Source organism: Lepidochelys kempii, chromosome 11 (genome assembly GCF_965140265.1).
Source record: "Lepidochelys kempii isolate rLepKem1 chromosome 11, rLepKem1.hap2, whole genome shotgun sequence".
In the NCBI taxonomy this organism is placed as follows: domain Eukaryota; kingdom Metazoa; phylum Chordata; order Testudines; family Cheloniidae; genus Lepidochelys; species Lepidochelys kempii.
In genome coordinates this window covers 53,364,525-53,380,465 of record NC_133266.1, presented here as the reverse complement: position 1 = coordinate 53,380,465, position 15,941 = coordinate 53,364,525, and the positions used below count along the sequence as shown (strand labels likewise).

Sequence of the window (15,941 nt, the reverse complement as noted above, 5' to 3'; positions counted from 1 at the left end):
GGTGCCCTGAACTTGCCTTTGTCCAAGCTGCTAAATATTCTATCTGGGAGGCCTTTTTTATTTAATCAAAGGAAAATACTTTTTCTCTCTCTCATGGAAATTTCATTCATTTTTAAATGAAAAATGAGTTTTATTATTGTGCTCTTCAAATGTGTGAGGACAATACACTGGTAATGCCTGGCATGTATGTGGCTTATTTTTTATTTGGCTACAACTCTTCACAGAATTATTGCTGTTCAGAACACACCAAAAGGAAGTCTCCTGTGCAAAATAGGATTTAGGCTGACTGATAAAGAGGAAGTATTTCTTCTTTTAATATTAATTTCTACTGGATACCATTCTCACCAGAGTAGAATTGTAGCTTGATGTTCTTTTAGGGTCACACAGTTCCTGTCAGACCTCCCATCTTTTTTTTTTTTTAATTCCCAAGTTTTCAATTTTCATTTAGTAGTGACATTACAGGTTTAGCTTTTAAAATATTGCTAGGGTATTGTTACTTCTTTTGGACCTGAACAGCTGGCCAAATTTGGGGTCGTGTGGATTGTTGCCTCTAGTAGGAGGAGTTGATAATGGAGTCAGATATTTCTTTGATGCAACCCTGTTTATCTACAAAGAATGTACAAAGTCCTGTCTCCCTGAACACAGTAAGAATCAAACACCAGGAGTCAGTCTTTTTGCACACAGTCCCAAGCCTCTTTCCAGCCAGTGCTTTTCCCACCAGTTTTCTCTCTCCGCTATTCTTAAAATCACTCTACAAGTGCATTTCTGGCTGTGTCATGACTTCCTTGCTGCCCTCTCTGTGTGCTTCTCCGGCGTTTCTGCTGTTCGTCTCACACACCCAAACACACATCTGCAATCCAATCAATTCCCTATTACTGCATTTGTTATCAGACCTCCAGGGAACCCCTTGGACTGCATAGCCCAGCCACAGCCCAGGCTAGCATGTGGCCTAATCCTTGGGCAATGGTTTTCCATTGTTTCAGCTATCACTAAATAAGGGAGCACTTAAATGTTCCCTCATTTAACTTGCACAGAAGAAAGCTGTCATGCCCGGGAGCTTCAATGTGATTACCCAACCCCCAGTACAACAGCATTAATACAGATTTACAACCTGAATACGGGACCAGTTTTAGTGCATCAGAATATATAGCAGCTGTAGAAAGTTTAACTTAGTCCTATGACATTTCTAGATTATCAGTTTCCCAAATCTTACACAATGAGAAATCTGGTTGATAGACAAGTGGCAACCATGCTGACAGTCTCGATTTGTAATTGTCAGCCAATAAAGGACACAGCTTTACAACCACTGCATCCAACTCAGACCACAACTGCATTATGGCACAGGCACTATAGGCTCACACTTAGGACCCCCGCTGCCTGAGTCTGCAAAGAGCCTGAAGCGATAGCTCTGAGAGTTGTGAATGCACCCAGGTCTCTCAGTTTGTGTCCACTGGTGCCCTGAACTTGCTTTTGTCCAAGCTGCTAAATATTCTATCTGGGAGGCCCAAATACTAATCACATTAGTGTTAATCACAGCCAGGAATAGTGGGGGCCCTGACAATACTAGAGGACTGTCTGTAGGGCAGGAGGAGAAGAGTGCAGCAGGCCTCACCCAAGCATCTGAGCTAAGTACTGAGGTGGGGAGAAAGGACCCATGCTGCCACCTCTGCTGCTCCTGAGGGGAGTAGAAGACCAACTGCCCTTCCTGAGGACAGAAAGGGGCACTGCCCCTGCCTCTCAGGGATAGAAACCACCTGCCACACCAAGTTGGTGGCAATGCTCCAGGGGCAGCGCTATGGGGGGAACCAGTGTCATGGTGTGCCAAGGGCCCCAGATCGTCTTAATCCAGCCCTTAAACGGGGTCCATTTTTGCTGCAGCCGGTCCCTTCAGCTGAGGTTTTTGTCTGTTTACACAGGTTAGGTGTTCTGTTACGACTTTGCTGTGAACTTCTAGTCTGAAATATCTCTTTGAGAGGGAGGCCCAGCGCTTCGCACACAGGATGGGGAGCACTGGCTTCTGTTTCTGACTCCACCACAGACTCTCCGGGTAAAACCCAGGCTACACTGAAGTCAGTGGAAGTTTTGTCAGCCATTTCACTGGGGCAAGGATTTCATCCTCTGGGTGACACTTGACTTCTCAGTGCAATTCATGCTACCGCTCTGTGCCTCGTCTCTAAACTGAGTGTACTGACAGCAAGGGGGGCAGGGAGGCTTCATGAATGAACAGCCGTAAAACTCAATGAAAGCCTTGGCTATAAGGCACCACAGAGGAGTCAAATATTATTAATAATTATGACTATTCATAAAAATAGACCAAAGCTGCACATGTTGGCACACCCAGAGTTTGCGAGTGTTTGGGCTCACACCCATGCCTGATGATTTGTCCGTGTTATTATTAATAACCCCCTCAACATTTATGCACATGCACTAAGCTCCATTTTACCAGCCTCCATCAAAGACTGCAAGGAGCTGGAGCTGGCCAACGGGGATTCCAGGAGCCAGCCTGGATTTTGCACCAGATACACATTGTTCTAGGGCAGGATGCAGAGTAAGATACATGTCGCTGTTGTGGTTTTCCTGGGCCGGTTCGAAACCAAGAGATCTGTGAAAAATATTGGATCTGACCTAGTGGCAACTAGTGACCAAATGTAGGGGTAGGGTAGAGCTTCATATACCAAAGTACCCCTTGCCCCTCTCCCCCAATCTCCCTCTCCTATATCTCCCCACGCAGAGTGACATCCTCATTTAAATCCATCCTATTTGCATGCACACACACATCCTCTTTCGCCCACTCTCCAGTCCTGTCAGCCCACCCCTTCTAGCTCAGATCTCCTCAAGTTCCTCCTCCCCCTCTTTCCAACCCAACCTCCTCCTCAGAGTCTCCTTCCCATCCAATCTTTCAAGGGTCCTTCCCAACACCACTAGATGCTGAACCCCTCAGCTCAGAAACTCCCACTCCCAGCCGAGTAGCACGGCCCCCTTTTCTCTCAAAAGCTCAGAACCTACAAACTGCTCAGTTTCCACAGCACAGAACCCCCTCCTCTGTCGGCTGTCCCTGCTCAAAACCCTTCTGCTCCCACTTGATCCCCCTAAGATCCACCCCCACAGAACAATCCATCTTCAGACTCAGGGGGCTTCTCTCTTCCAGCTGAACCCCAACCTGCCCACACAGAAGCCCTCCTCCCAGGCTCAGACTGAGCCCCTCTGCACCCCACTAAAAAGCCTGACCTTCCCATTCCCAGACATACCTGCAGCACAGAAACCCACCCTATCTCTCGCTGGAACAGGAGAAGCAGGTGCAGAGGAGCAGGGAGTACAAGGGCAGTCCAAGGAGCCCTATAGCCTGTGGTTGTGAGGCTGACCTGGATTAACTCCGCACAGGCTGGGAATCCCTGTTGAGTGACTGCTCCCTCTGTTGTCTGCAGTGGAGGAGCAGTGCCCTCGAGCCTCCAGCAGCTGGAGAAGCTTCGCCCACCAGAAATCCCCCGCTGGCAGCAGAATGGTACTGCACTCAGCATTTCAGTAGCCAGCCCACTATAGCACCCAGCTAGCCTAATTCCACGCCACTGCACCCGCTATACACCAGAGTAACTCATTTGAATTCCAGGGCACTACTGCTGGTGGAAGGGAGTGGCGATTCAGGCCCAAACACTACAGTGTGGCAGATACCTGCAGCTGGGACTTAGCCTGACCAGCACCTATTGACCTATTAGTCCTTGTGCGCTACAGTCCGGTGCCTTCCCCAGTAAGCATGAACTGACAGAACCTTATCAACCTTTTAAATGAGCTCTGACTCACCTCCAGGGCATTTTGCCTATGTTCCATCCTGCCGCGGATATTAACTTTTAAAAATTTAATTATTAATATTTATCATTCAAGGGAGGTTTTATTTACTGGATCTCATGTGACGTGCTGAGATCTACAGCCATCTAATCCACTGGCACCTAAAACTGTCATTGCACCCCAAATGGTGCATTCACCCAAATGGAACCAGCAAGGACAACAGTTTCCTGAAGAACCCTGCAGCGCATTTGCCTCCCATTCTCCAAATATAGGTACTCTGCTCCGAGTGGAGGTAAGGGTAAAACTCCCACTGACTTCAAGGGGAAAGGAAATAGGGCAATGGTGAGTTCTTTTGAAAAGCCCACGCAACATCGTTATTAGTATTATTATTTAATACTTACATTGCAGTAGCACCCAGTACCCATGGCGAGGATTGGGTCCCAATTGTGCTAATCACTGTACAAACACAAAGACACAGACCCCGCCACAAATACTTACACTTTTTAAAAGCAAGTGACATCCAAAGGGTGGGGATAGAGGAATACAATCAAATGAAGACACTGTTTCTTAACAGCATTTAAAACATGATGGTACCCAATGTTGGATTATTTACACTGTTTCAGAAGAAGTTGTGTTTTTCAGGCTAGACGCTCCGTTTTCCATAAGGTTTGGGGCCCAATTCTGGCTGTGATGTGTCTCAGCACATGCCAGAAAATCTGCAGCCACGATGGAAACACAGCAGTTTACTATCCTGACTCTGTTGAGAGGCCACTTCTCAGGCCCCTCATCACAGAGAAAACTTCTGGGGAGAGGCCACGGGTGTGATCTGCACACATATGCTTTGCCTGTCTTGATAATGGCAATTATACACCTCCCCTCACACAGCTTATTGCTGTTTCGAGCAGAATCAATCTGCTGGGGATGTCTGCCTGAGGGCACTCTCCATGTGAGAATCTGTGCACACTGTGTCAGTCACAAACTTAAAATGCACCCATTTGAAGGCCATTTCTGCAGTGATCCAGAATTTGCCTCACTGAGTTGACGTAAAATCCCTTTCTACCTGTAATAACAAACAATGTTACAACATCTAATAAGCAATCATATGGGGGGCAGAATTCACAGAGTTCAGAAATAACTTCAGACTCACAAATCATGGGAAAGAAAGTTATTCCTGGAGACCAACAGTAGGCCAGACTCACCAATACAATCTGCCTGCTTTGTGCCATTCTGGCAATGCCACACTATTGTATACCCATTTAACTAGCCAGCTAATCCTATTTTTGCAGCTGCTCTGTACCAGCTGAGCAGCAAACAGTGGATGGTGCCAGTGAGCATGGCCCAGAATGAATTCAAATTTGTAAAAATCAAAGGCAGCATGTGGGCCTGCCACATTAACTTCAAGCTATTTTTCGTACCCTACTTAATGCCTCCTTCAAATTGGGACAAACCAAATTAGATTCTGACGTAGTGTGAAGAAAAAAAACTCAACACCTTTCTATTTTGTAACTGTGGTGTTTCTCAAAGCATGAGTAGGTGATGTGTAAGCTCTCCACACGGAGCATTGTTGGTGACCCCCTGAGCAGTACAGCAGCAAATATTCTAGTCTAAGGGCCAGACCAGGACAGGGAGGAAGGCAAGGGACTTTAATTGATATAGGTCTCTTCAATTTTTTTAAAATTCAGAACAGTTACTGGCTGACTTAACTCATGACCAAGACCTGAATTGTTAGGAAGTTTTCTAATTATTTATAATTGGGGCTGCATAAAAACCATGCATCACATAATCTCTTGGGGGCAGGGACTGTACCGTGTTTGTACAGCACCAACCCCAATGGGGTTCTGGTCGATGACTGGCGCTTCTACATGCTACCGCATTACAAATAAATAATAATTGTTATAATAATTTTAGGCTATTTCTTATTCTTCTACCTGAAGTTTTAACAAACAGTTCTAGCCATGATTACCGCATTTCTCTGGGCAAAATCTCTTCTCCAGATCTACACTTGGAAAGAACACTCATGCATAGATCTCCCAGGCTCACATTGAAGGGGACATTAGCCATCGTCATGGTATTCTCCCTTCTCTATTGGGAGCTATTTGCCCCTGTCCCCCATATACATCCCTGCCTCAACTTTCATGAATTGTCCTACAGTTAGATGGCTTCAGATCGGCCCTGAACCTGCACCATTGAAGTCAATAGGAGTACGTCTAAACTTCAATGTAAGCCCAGAGTCAGCTGACCTGTGTTAGGGAGCACTGGGCTTGAGTGTATACATTGTATTTTGACCCTAGATTAAGAATTTTCTGACCTGTGCTCAAACCTAGGGCTCAGACATCCACATTGCAGTGCGCCACTCAAGTCAAAACAACCATAGCCCAGAGTCCATTGACCGCCTATCCCTGCCCATCCTGGACCGTGATGCACTGTGGGAAAACTTTACTGCCCGCCCTGCACATTACCAGGAAGCAGCTCACTTCGCTCTCCATTGCGAACCCAGGAGGCTCTCAGACTGTGCTTTCAGATCTGTTCTTTCAGATCGGTGATCAGAACAGAATGCGTTAACACTGAGCTGCTCCTGTTTGCAAACCAGGGTGGGGGGGCTTCCATTTTCAATAGAGTGGATTGCAGGTTGTTGCAATAGAGAGGACTAAAGAAGCTGTCCCAAGGAATTGTGGGATACTACCAGATGACTTCCAGGACCAGAGTCAAGCAGGGCTGTGGCTTCGCTGCAAAGCAATAGGACTCAGACCCTGAGTCCCACCTCGATTTGAGCTCAGACCCTCTAGCCCTGCAGGGTCCTGGGACCCTGGGTTTGTGCATTTGCAGTGTAGACGCCAAGGGGGGAGGTTAGCCCTGAGGCTGGGCTCAAGCATGGGTTTACATGCAGTGGAGACATATCCTAGGAGTTTTATCATTAACTGCAATGAAAATAAGGTGAAGCCCATAGTCGCTACAGCTCTTCTTTCCCCACTTAACACTCCCTCTTTTCCTTCCACATAATATCAGTTTACCTATTACTCCCTGCCTAATAAATTATCACTAATGCTCTGGCATAAAACATTTATTATCCTGAGCATCATGTGACCAATGAGTAACTGTACATTTCTGTCCATATAATTCGCACACATTGATTTCACATGAAAACAGCCCTTGACTTGCATTGCAGTGATCCTGATAAATTAAACATGTTTAATGATTTTAAAATATATATAAAAAATGTTTTCTAAAGCAAAATTTCTCACTGGTTAAAAAACCTGTTATGCCACTTAGTAAAAAAAATACAACAAAATTACTAAATAAAACTAAAAGAATAACGACATACAAAATATCTTCCTCAAATATCAGCCAGTGCAGCCAGGTGATGGCTTAAGTTAATGGTGCAATGTGCTGCCAAAGGAAATCACCAACTGGATTTCTGCTCCTGGATAGTTGGAAGCTGGAGGAAGTACTGTTTTCTGTCTCTGGGGAGAGATCAAGGGTGCATATTTATCACTGCTATAAACCCGGGTCTGTATTACCTTTCTCCTGGAACTTCCTCCATGGTGCCAAAGGATCCGCATTACCAGAGAGTGGAAGGGTCAGCAGCCCCCAAGCTGGCACAGAAGCAGAAAGCCCCTGAATGGATGATCCTGGGATCTGCACATATCTATACGGATTCTCCAAGCCTGTGGGTAGGCCTTGCAACTCATTCCTCACTGAGACTTCCTTTCCTTTGTGCCCTCCCAGGCGTTTTACCATGCTGGTGGTCAGCAGAGGAGATGATAGTTTTTAATCTTACACTGGCTACAGTGGGACTTCAATTCGATTTCACAGGGTATAAATCAGGCTAGAGGTTTTTAAAAGCCCAAGGACTTTTCTCAGATCTGTGGCAGGTTCACAAGTACCCAGGCACAATATATGTAGCCTTTAAGAAATGGAAGAGAGAGGATCAAGGACGTTATTTTTTAAAACAATGGGCCACATTCTGGTTGGCCTTACCACTACGCAATCAAATCAGCATAAAAGAGTTAGACTCTTCAGTATTGATTTTGTTGGAATAAATGGGCCCAAAGTGTCAAAGGGGTTAGCATAACCCTGTCACTGTCCCACATTAAACCGTGTTAAACAAGCTTCAGGGTTTGGTATACAGAGACCTCAGCCCGCTTAGTCCCACAGCAAACACATCATTCAACTTTTCAACCTCGCATTTAAGCTTCAGCAAAAGGAGGGGGAAACAGTAAAAGCATTTGCAATATAAAGTATTAAGTAAAGCTTTTGTTTTAACGACATCTGTTGTTCCCTTTCTCTGTAGGGTCTTTAGAAGGAAAAAATACCTTGTCTGACAGTCTCTTAAATGGTAATAATGGTCCTTTGGGGGAAAAGAGAAAAATTTGGGCTGGAGCTGTTGTTAAAGTCCAGTCCCATTGCCCAGAAGCCAAAACAAGATAAACGTACACAAGAGGAGAAACAAAAGAATAGCAAAGATAGAAAATGCAGCTTCTGTCTCTGGCGCTGACGTTCACTGGCAGCCTTACTGATGGAGCAGCCACACATAGAGCACGCAGTTTTATCTGCCACTCCAAGGCTTGGCAAACTCATACCAGCATCGGGCTGTTTAGGGCATTGCTTTTAGATGCCTCTGTCTGGTCACAAGATGCCAAAAATATTTCAAATTATACAGCCTTGGCCAGCTAAGTCAGACTCTTATTAGACAAGAGGAAAAAAAGCTGATGGATAGGAAAGAGAAAAAGTAAGGTGGGGAAGGCAAAGGACACCAAGTGGGTGGGGCTGGGAGCTGGGGACAAAGTCTCACATCCCACGTGGGGTTCGGGATTCAGGTAAGCCAGTAGAGGTGGCAATGTCATCTGTGTCCCGCTCTCTGGCTCAGTCTGCTCAGGACATTTCTCAGGATCAGGACCACAAAAGCCCAGTGATGTTATGGTAAATCCCGGGATCCAGAAAAAGGTGTGGGGGCACAGCCATGATGGTGGAAGTCACTCCCTCCCTTTATTTCAGTCAACAATAGTCATGCTTCACTTTACCTCTGCTAATTTTCCCCCCAAAGACAGTTATTTTTAAGGATCCCAAAAGGGAGTGGTAGGTGGAATAGCCCATCCCCTCATTATTTTGCACCCCCCCATTATTTTGCGTGCAAGGTGTGAACAGGCGTGCCTGCACTCTGATCACTCAGATGTTAATTAGTTCCCCTTGAGAATGCTGATGGGGGTAATTGGACAATCAGGCTGGCTGCATGGATGGTCTAAGGAGCCCATTACCACGTCAGCCCAAGGCTGATAAAGCAGCAGGAAGGAAGTACCATAGCAGGGAGGGGCGGGGAAGAGGGGACCAGGACTAGGTGAGCTCTGTTACACAGAGGCCTCAGGGGAGGAAGACCTCAGTTCCCCTCAGGTCCTGGCGAAAGGGCCAAAAAGTGCTGTTGGTGCAGTAAATAGCTTGTTGCATGGGGATTGTTGTGGAAATGGTGATGGGAACTTAAAATAAAAAGGATACAGTGAAGACACAACCACTGGAGTCCATGCAGTTTCTGCAGGAAGAAGGCAGGAGAGGAGCCATGCCCCGTAACACATCTGTTACACCTAATTTCTGGCACATCCATGTTAGTTCATTGATTTCCAGTCCAACATTTTTCTTGTTTAACAAGAAAATAAAACAGGCATGATCTTAACACAGTCCTTGAATTATAGCAGCAGGTTTTTTTTGTTTGTACTAACTCAGTCAGTCTGCCCAGTGATTTCAGCACAGGACTAGTCAGGGTTCCTGGGAGTCTACCTCCAACCCAGGCATTGCCAGGGCAGGGGTTAAAGAAAGAGCACCAGGAGCTAAGCACCTCTCCTGCGTAGGTGAGGTGGGAGTTCTGCCTCCTGTTTCAATAGATTTTAACTCCTGCACAAGTCACTGAATTCCTCTAGGCTTCAATTTTGCTCTCTGTGAACTGGGTGTAATAACAACACACGTGCTGTGAAGAGTTAATGAGTTTCACAGCAAGTTCAACACCTTAGATGAAAGACGGAATAGAAGTGCCATTGTTATTCTTTAGCTGAATGCTAACAGGGCACAGAAAAAAGTAACAAGGTATGGCATAAAACTAGGTGCGTTTGTGAAAAGGAGGGTGAAATTGATCAGTGACAGAGATCTACATAAGGGGAAGAGCATGGGCAAGAGTTGGCTTATGAGAGTCAGCATATAGCCATGGGGTTAGGGATTAAACAAGCTAGGATATGCTGTACCTTATGTGATTGCTGGAAATTGTCAGTCTATCTCCTGAATGAACTTCACGGGATTAAGTTAAACCTTACTGAATTACAGTTAACACCTTTGGGGTACTTTGAATAAAAATACAATTGTCTACATGTTATTGTATGTACCTTCTCTGGTGGGGAGAGGGGATGCTAATGTACTTCCTCCATTATCAACCCTTTGAAGCACTGCCCTGAAGAGGTTCACATATACTAGTTCAAACGGGATTCTCCAGGGACTAACAGACAAAGACAGGATTTTTGGATAAATAGCCTGGTTTTAAATTGGCCCAAGGCCTTCCCCGTGTTCCAGCACATGGACAGGACCTCTGGGTCCATGGAGGGTACGGGTGGAATGACGGGGCCTACTAAGACCTCATAAGACTGAGTGCTAGATCTGAGCTGAGGCTGTGAAGAATTTGTGTCCACAAAGAAAACCCGGGGGGTGGGGTGCTGAACGACTGACCTGCTAGAACCTATGTTAGAGTTGGGGCAATGTCTGATAAGCTTATAGCATGTGTGTAGGTTCAATTATTGTTTTCTCTGTAGTACTTTTTACCTTAGGAATTGCAGTGCTGCATGGTACCTTATTACTGGAGCAATTACACCTGTTAACCATCTCTGAAGATGTCCTTGGGCAAAGCAAGCAGATGTCCTTGGGCAACCTGTCTGAGCTGGGATTAACACAGTGAAGGCAGGGAACTGTGCAGCCTGGAAATACCCTGGTCAGAAGGGGGACAGACACTGGTCTCCACCCAGAAAGGCAGTGGCTGGGGAGCTGGAAGCTTGAGGATTGGTACCCTGGCTGGCCCACAGAGGGAAATATAGGTGCAGTTGCTCTGAACTGTGACACCTTAAATAAGCAAAACCTACAGGAGACAAAGCAGAAGGGTCTGGGCCTGACAGCGGACACCATCAGGGAACCATTAGCACAAAGTAGCTGTAAGGTAAAAATGCAAAATGAATGTTGGGAATATGTCAGTAGAAACATGGGGTAAAAAAAAAAAAGAGAGAGAGACCTAGAACAGTTGTGGTCTGGAAGGGAACAGTGGATAATTAGTGTTGAATTCCAGCCAAGTCTCCCCAACAAACTATAATGTTCATACTCCATGACCCTCCAGGGGGATCCCCTGCACTCTGACCTCCAGAGAGGCATTCCAGGCTGGGGCTAATAGATGGGTCCGGGTATATCTTTTCCTCCACAGCCGGGATAATTAAGGGGACCAGAGAAATAATTTATGTGGAAAGACTGTCAAAAGTGAGACTCAGGGAGGAATCTTGAACCCAGGAGAAGGGAGGGTAGAGAATGATCACTATTTTAAAAATCCACTATCTATGATGTCAGTAATTGGACATTACGCAGCATTCTTCTAATGGCCATAGAAAGCAGGCAAAGGCAGAACTGTATCATTTCTGTCACTTCTTTTAAAATATGTCCACTCCCATCTGAGTCTGCATATTTTACAGTCTCAGCATATTTTCCAGAAGTTTCAACGTTTGGCCGACGTGGTGAGATTTTTTTTCTTAAGTACATTTACTCACCACACAGATTACTCACATTCTCACAGCTCTACATCTTGAAAGTTTTCATCTGAGAAACAGAAAAGTAACAGCAAGTGTGGATATTATCAGTAACCCTCCAGAAAATGCAGGCACTTGAAACTGCTCACTCAAATGTGTTGGATGTATTTAAGTCACTAATTCTCATGGATTGTGTGATAACATTACTAACATTGTTTTCTGCAGAAGAAAAAATGGTAACAGCTACTTTGGCTCCAAATTTATTATTATTTCTAGAATGTAGGTAACGATTTACATGTATCTTATGAATGGAGCATCTGAATTTTAGCAAAAATTCTTCCACTATTCAGCACGGTTTATTGGTAAAGATGAAATATAGTGTTATACAAAAAGTCTTCTATGGGGGTTGCAAAATGTCATTTTATGGGTCCTGATCTAAAGTCTATGGGATTATTTTCACTGACTTCAATGGGTGTTGGATCAGGTCCATGAAGCAGTATTATTAGAAAACAGAGTACTGTTTAAAGAGTAGCTCTTGCTAGTACAATCTTACGGGAAAACTTGACAATATCTGATCTCCACAGTCACGCAGCTACCACTGTTGCTCCTGTTTGTTATTCTAGAAATAAAGACTTACATGGTGCTGAGAATCCATTAACACAATTATAATGCCCAATTAATCTTTGCAACTTGGGTGATGAATCATATCTCTAGGTGCACCTTCGACAGAGCAGAAATTCACTCCAGTTTTAGACTATCATTTTAATGCTTAATTTAACCTCTCCAGATTAAGCTGGAGACGATACAGTGAAAGAGTTTAACTCAGATCCATATTCATAAATAACTTTCCCCAGGCATCAGTGTGAACGCCTTGGTACCCTGTGAGCCACATTTTATTACGAAGGCTCAGCAGGAAGAAAGTTATGTGCCTTCCTTTACATCTCCAATTGGATTTAGTGGTATCTCCTGCCATCTACTGATAGTTTAAATAAAAGAGAGAAAAAAAAAGAGGAGAGGCTGGCTTTTCTGATTCATTTGTCAGTTGAACAACACGGTCAATGATCATTAGATTTTGCTAAAATGCCATAAATAATCTATTGAAGCTGGAATCCATTAGCTTTTAAAATAACTAGCGTCTATTTTTAGTCTTTCATCTTTTCTTTTTTCATCACGGCCATTGCTGGGTTTCATCTGATCTCTCAAATCATTGTCTTTTTATATGTTACATATTTTTTCACCTTAACTTGAAAATTGCTCAGCAAGGCCTACTAAGCATTAGTTAGTTTTAGTATTGTGCATGGTCTAAGTATAGCCTGCAGCCTTGGGGAAAGAACAATTGCCAGCTTAAGCCCCTAGAGAGAATGAAATAAATGAGTATTTGCTATAGCTACAGATTTAAGGATCTGTTTGCTACAGTTCCAGTAAATCTCTCATTTTTCTTATTTGTAAATACAACCTTTTAATAAAATAGTCAAAATTACTACAGTATGATGGATAGAATTCAACGCGATCTTGATACTTCAACCTGGATTTCAACATTATACTTCCTGTCGTATACTCTTACAATGTCCTTTATCAGTCAGGTGGTTCCAATCCTGCCATCAAGTCAAATGCAGGACTCTTACAGAGGGTGATGGGAGTTTGGCACATTTGGACCTAGCTGGATAGTAATATCTGCAAGATCCTGGACTTCAAAGGCGCATTTTAAGGCAAGACACATATTTTATAAGTGATGTACAGGCTTAAAAAATATCAAATATTTTGAAGAGAACTGAAGTAAATAAACATGTAGCTGTGTCATAAATATAAAGGGAAGGGTAAACCCCTTTGAAATCCCTCCTGGCCAGGGGAAAGCTCCTCTCACCTGTAAAGGGTTAAGAAGCTAAAGGTAACCTCGCTGGCACCTGACCAAATGATCTGTACCCTAGAGTTCAGAGTGGGGGAGGAACCTTGACATGGTGGCAGCGGTGGGATCATGTCAAGGTTCCTCCCCCACTCTGAACTCTAGGGTACAGATGTGGGGACCTGCATGTGGGGACCTGCATGAAAAACCTCCTAAGCTTATCTTTACCAGCTTAGGTCAAAACTTCCCCAAGGTACAAAATATTACACCCGTTATCCTTGGACTGGCCGCTACCACCACCAAACTAATACTGGTTACTGGGGAAGAGCTGTTTGGACGCATCCTTCCCCCCAAAATACTTCCCAAAACCTTGCACCCCACTTCCTGGACAAGGTTTGGTAAAAAGCCTCACCAATTTGCATAGGTGACCACAGACCCAAACCCTTGGATCTGAGAACAATGAAAAAGCATTCAGTTTTTTACAAGAAGACTTTTAATAAAAAATAGAAGTAAATAGAAATAAAGAAATCCCCCCTGTAAAATCAGGATGGTAGATATCTTACAGGGTAATTAGATTCAAAAACATAGAGAACTCCTCTAGGCAAAACCTTAAGTTACAAAAAAGATACACAGACAGAAATAGTTATTCTATTCAGCACAATTCTTTTCTCAGCCATTTAAAGAAATCATAATCTAACACATACCTAGCTAGATTACTTACTAAAAGTTCTAAGACTCCATTCCTGGTCTATCCCCGGCCAAGACGACTACAGACAGACACAGACCCTTTGTTTCCCTCCCTCCTCCCAGCTTTTGAAAGTATCTTGTCTCCTCATTGGTCATTTTGGTCAGGTGCCAGCGAGGTTACCTTTAGCTTCTTAACCCTTTACAGGTGAGAGGAGCTTTCCCCTGGCCAGGAGGGATTTCAAAGGGGTTTACCCTTCCCTTTATATTTATGACAAGCTGTTTCCTTGCAGTTTAATGTGTCCCTATTACTGCAGTTACTAGAGTCTAGAGACACACCCCAGGAGGAATTTGACCTATTCTGCATGGGTTGAAGCAAGTTTCCCATAGTAAGAGATGACTCACATCCCATAGTTCATACTGTGCAGTGGAAATATGCTCTGTTCCTCCAAATCACAAGCCCAGCATTCATTCTTTGCCTGTCATACAGTGATGATTATAAATCTAGTGTTTACAAACAAGTCGCAGTCAAATCAGGAGAACCATCCAAATCAGTTCCAATATACAATGAGGCATTCCTCCAGATTTCAATTACATGTGCTTGAAACAGAAGGGTCTTTCACACGATTCCAAAACTCACTGGGCCATATCCTGTAGTTCTTCCTCAGCGTCTTTTCCTGCTTACCCTTACACATAACAGTAGCCCTCACTGACATGATCCCAAGGGCTTCAAAGGGGTACTCACTAGGGCTGTAAGAATACAGTCTGCCCCGAGTAAGTAGCAATGTATAACTTTTGGACCCGGGAGCAGAAATGTAACTCAGAGTCATAGAAAGAGTCACTTTCCCCTGTGCCCCAGGAAATAAACTCAGGTCCACCATCCCTTACCAGGCACAGATCACTTCCCCCTCACACCAGCACAGATGCACTGGCTAGTATGTTGCTGGGACAGAGTCAAGGCTACACCCATTCACTGTTCCTACCTGCCCACTCTCCACCCTCCTGTAGAGACTGTTTCACCCATCCACCTCATGCTCCGACCCACAATGCAGGCTACCCTTCCCCCCTAACCCCCCACAATTTTAGGGTTGCCAACATTGTATTTCAAAACTAAGAGACTGTTTTCTTAGCACCCCTGCCTCTCTCCCAATATTATCATCATCATTATTAATAATAATAAGCAGCACTCACCTACCTTCGCCAGGGGTATTTCTTGCTGCTTTTTGCAGCTCTCACCAACTCCTGATCTTATAGGAAGATGAAAAAGTAAGGGCTGTCCCTTGTAACAAGGGACTGTTGGCAACCCTAGCCCTCATCCAGCCCTGTGTGGGTAGGTAGGACAAGCCATGATTTTGACCCGAGTAAGGGCTCCTCCTGTGCCTAAGTGTTTGCAGGATCAGGCTCCCCTCCTCCTTACCTCGGGTCATTAGGAGAAATGGCACGAGCTCAATGGGCTTTTCACCAAGGACAGAAGGATATGGCCCAATGCTTGGAAATCTTTCAAGGCAAAGTTTTTGTGACCTCTCCTCCCCCGCTTTCCCAACACGTACACACACACACACAGGCAGCTTTGAAATCTGATGGTGGTATTGTTTCAGAACTTGAAACACATCCAATATTTGACCTTCATTTTCCAACTGTTGAGAAAACATTCCGTTCACACACCCTGATGTCTCTTCTCAAATGAGCACATGAAAATAGTAAGAAAGAAGTTTAAACCAAAGTAATTCACTTTCTAAAATAAAAACCACAAGCACTGCTTTCTATTTGACATGACAGCTCCTTAGTAACCGAAACAGAAAAATGTTCATGCTGCATTTGGGTTCTGTCGCAAAATTACTTATTTATTTGTTTGTTTGCAATAGCAGCCATGA

At 44.4% G+C, this 15,941-nt stretch overlaps 1 long non-coding RNA gene across 2 annotated transcripts in view; it reads right to left on the bottom strand.

Annotated features, from left to right (window-relative positions):
* LOC140895757 (uncharacterized) overlaps nucleotides 1-15,465 on the bottom strand; it is a 29,973-nt gene extending 14,508 nt beyond the window's left edge. The window contains exon 1 of one of the 2 annotated variants that reach the window (XR_012154339.1): nucleotides 15,259-15,465. This is a non-coding gene — a long non-coding RNA (uncharacterized lncRNA). The remainder of the gene's footprint in view (nucleotides 1-15,258) is intronic. The other variant, XR_012154340.1, reaches the window with a different exon arrangement.
* Between the last annotated feature and the right edge of the window lie 476 nt (nucleotides 15,466-15,941).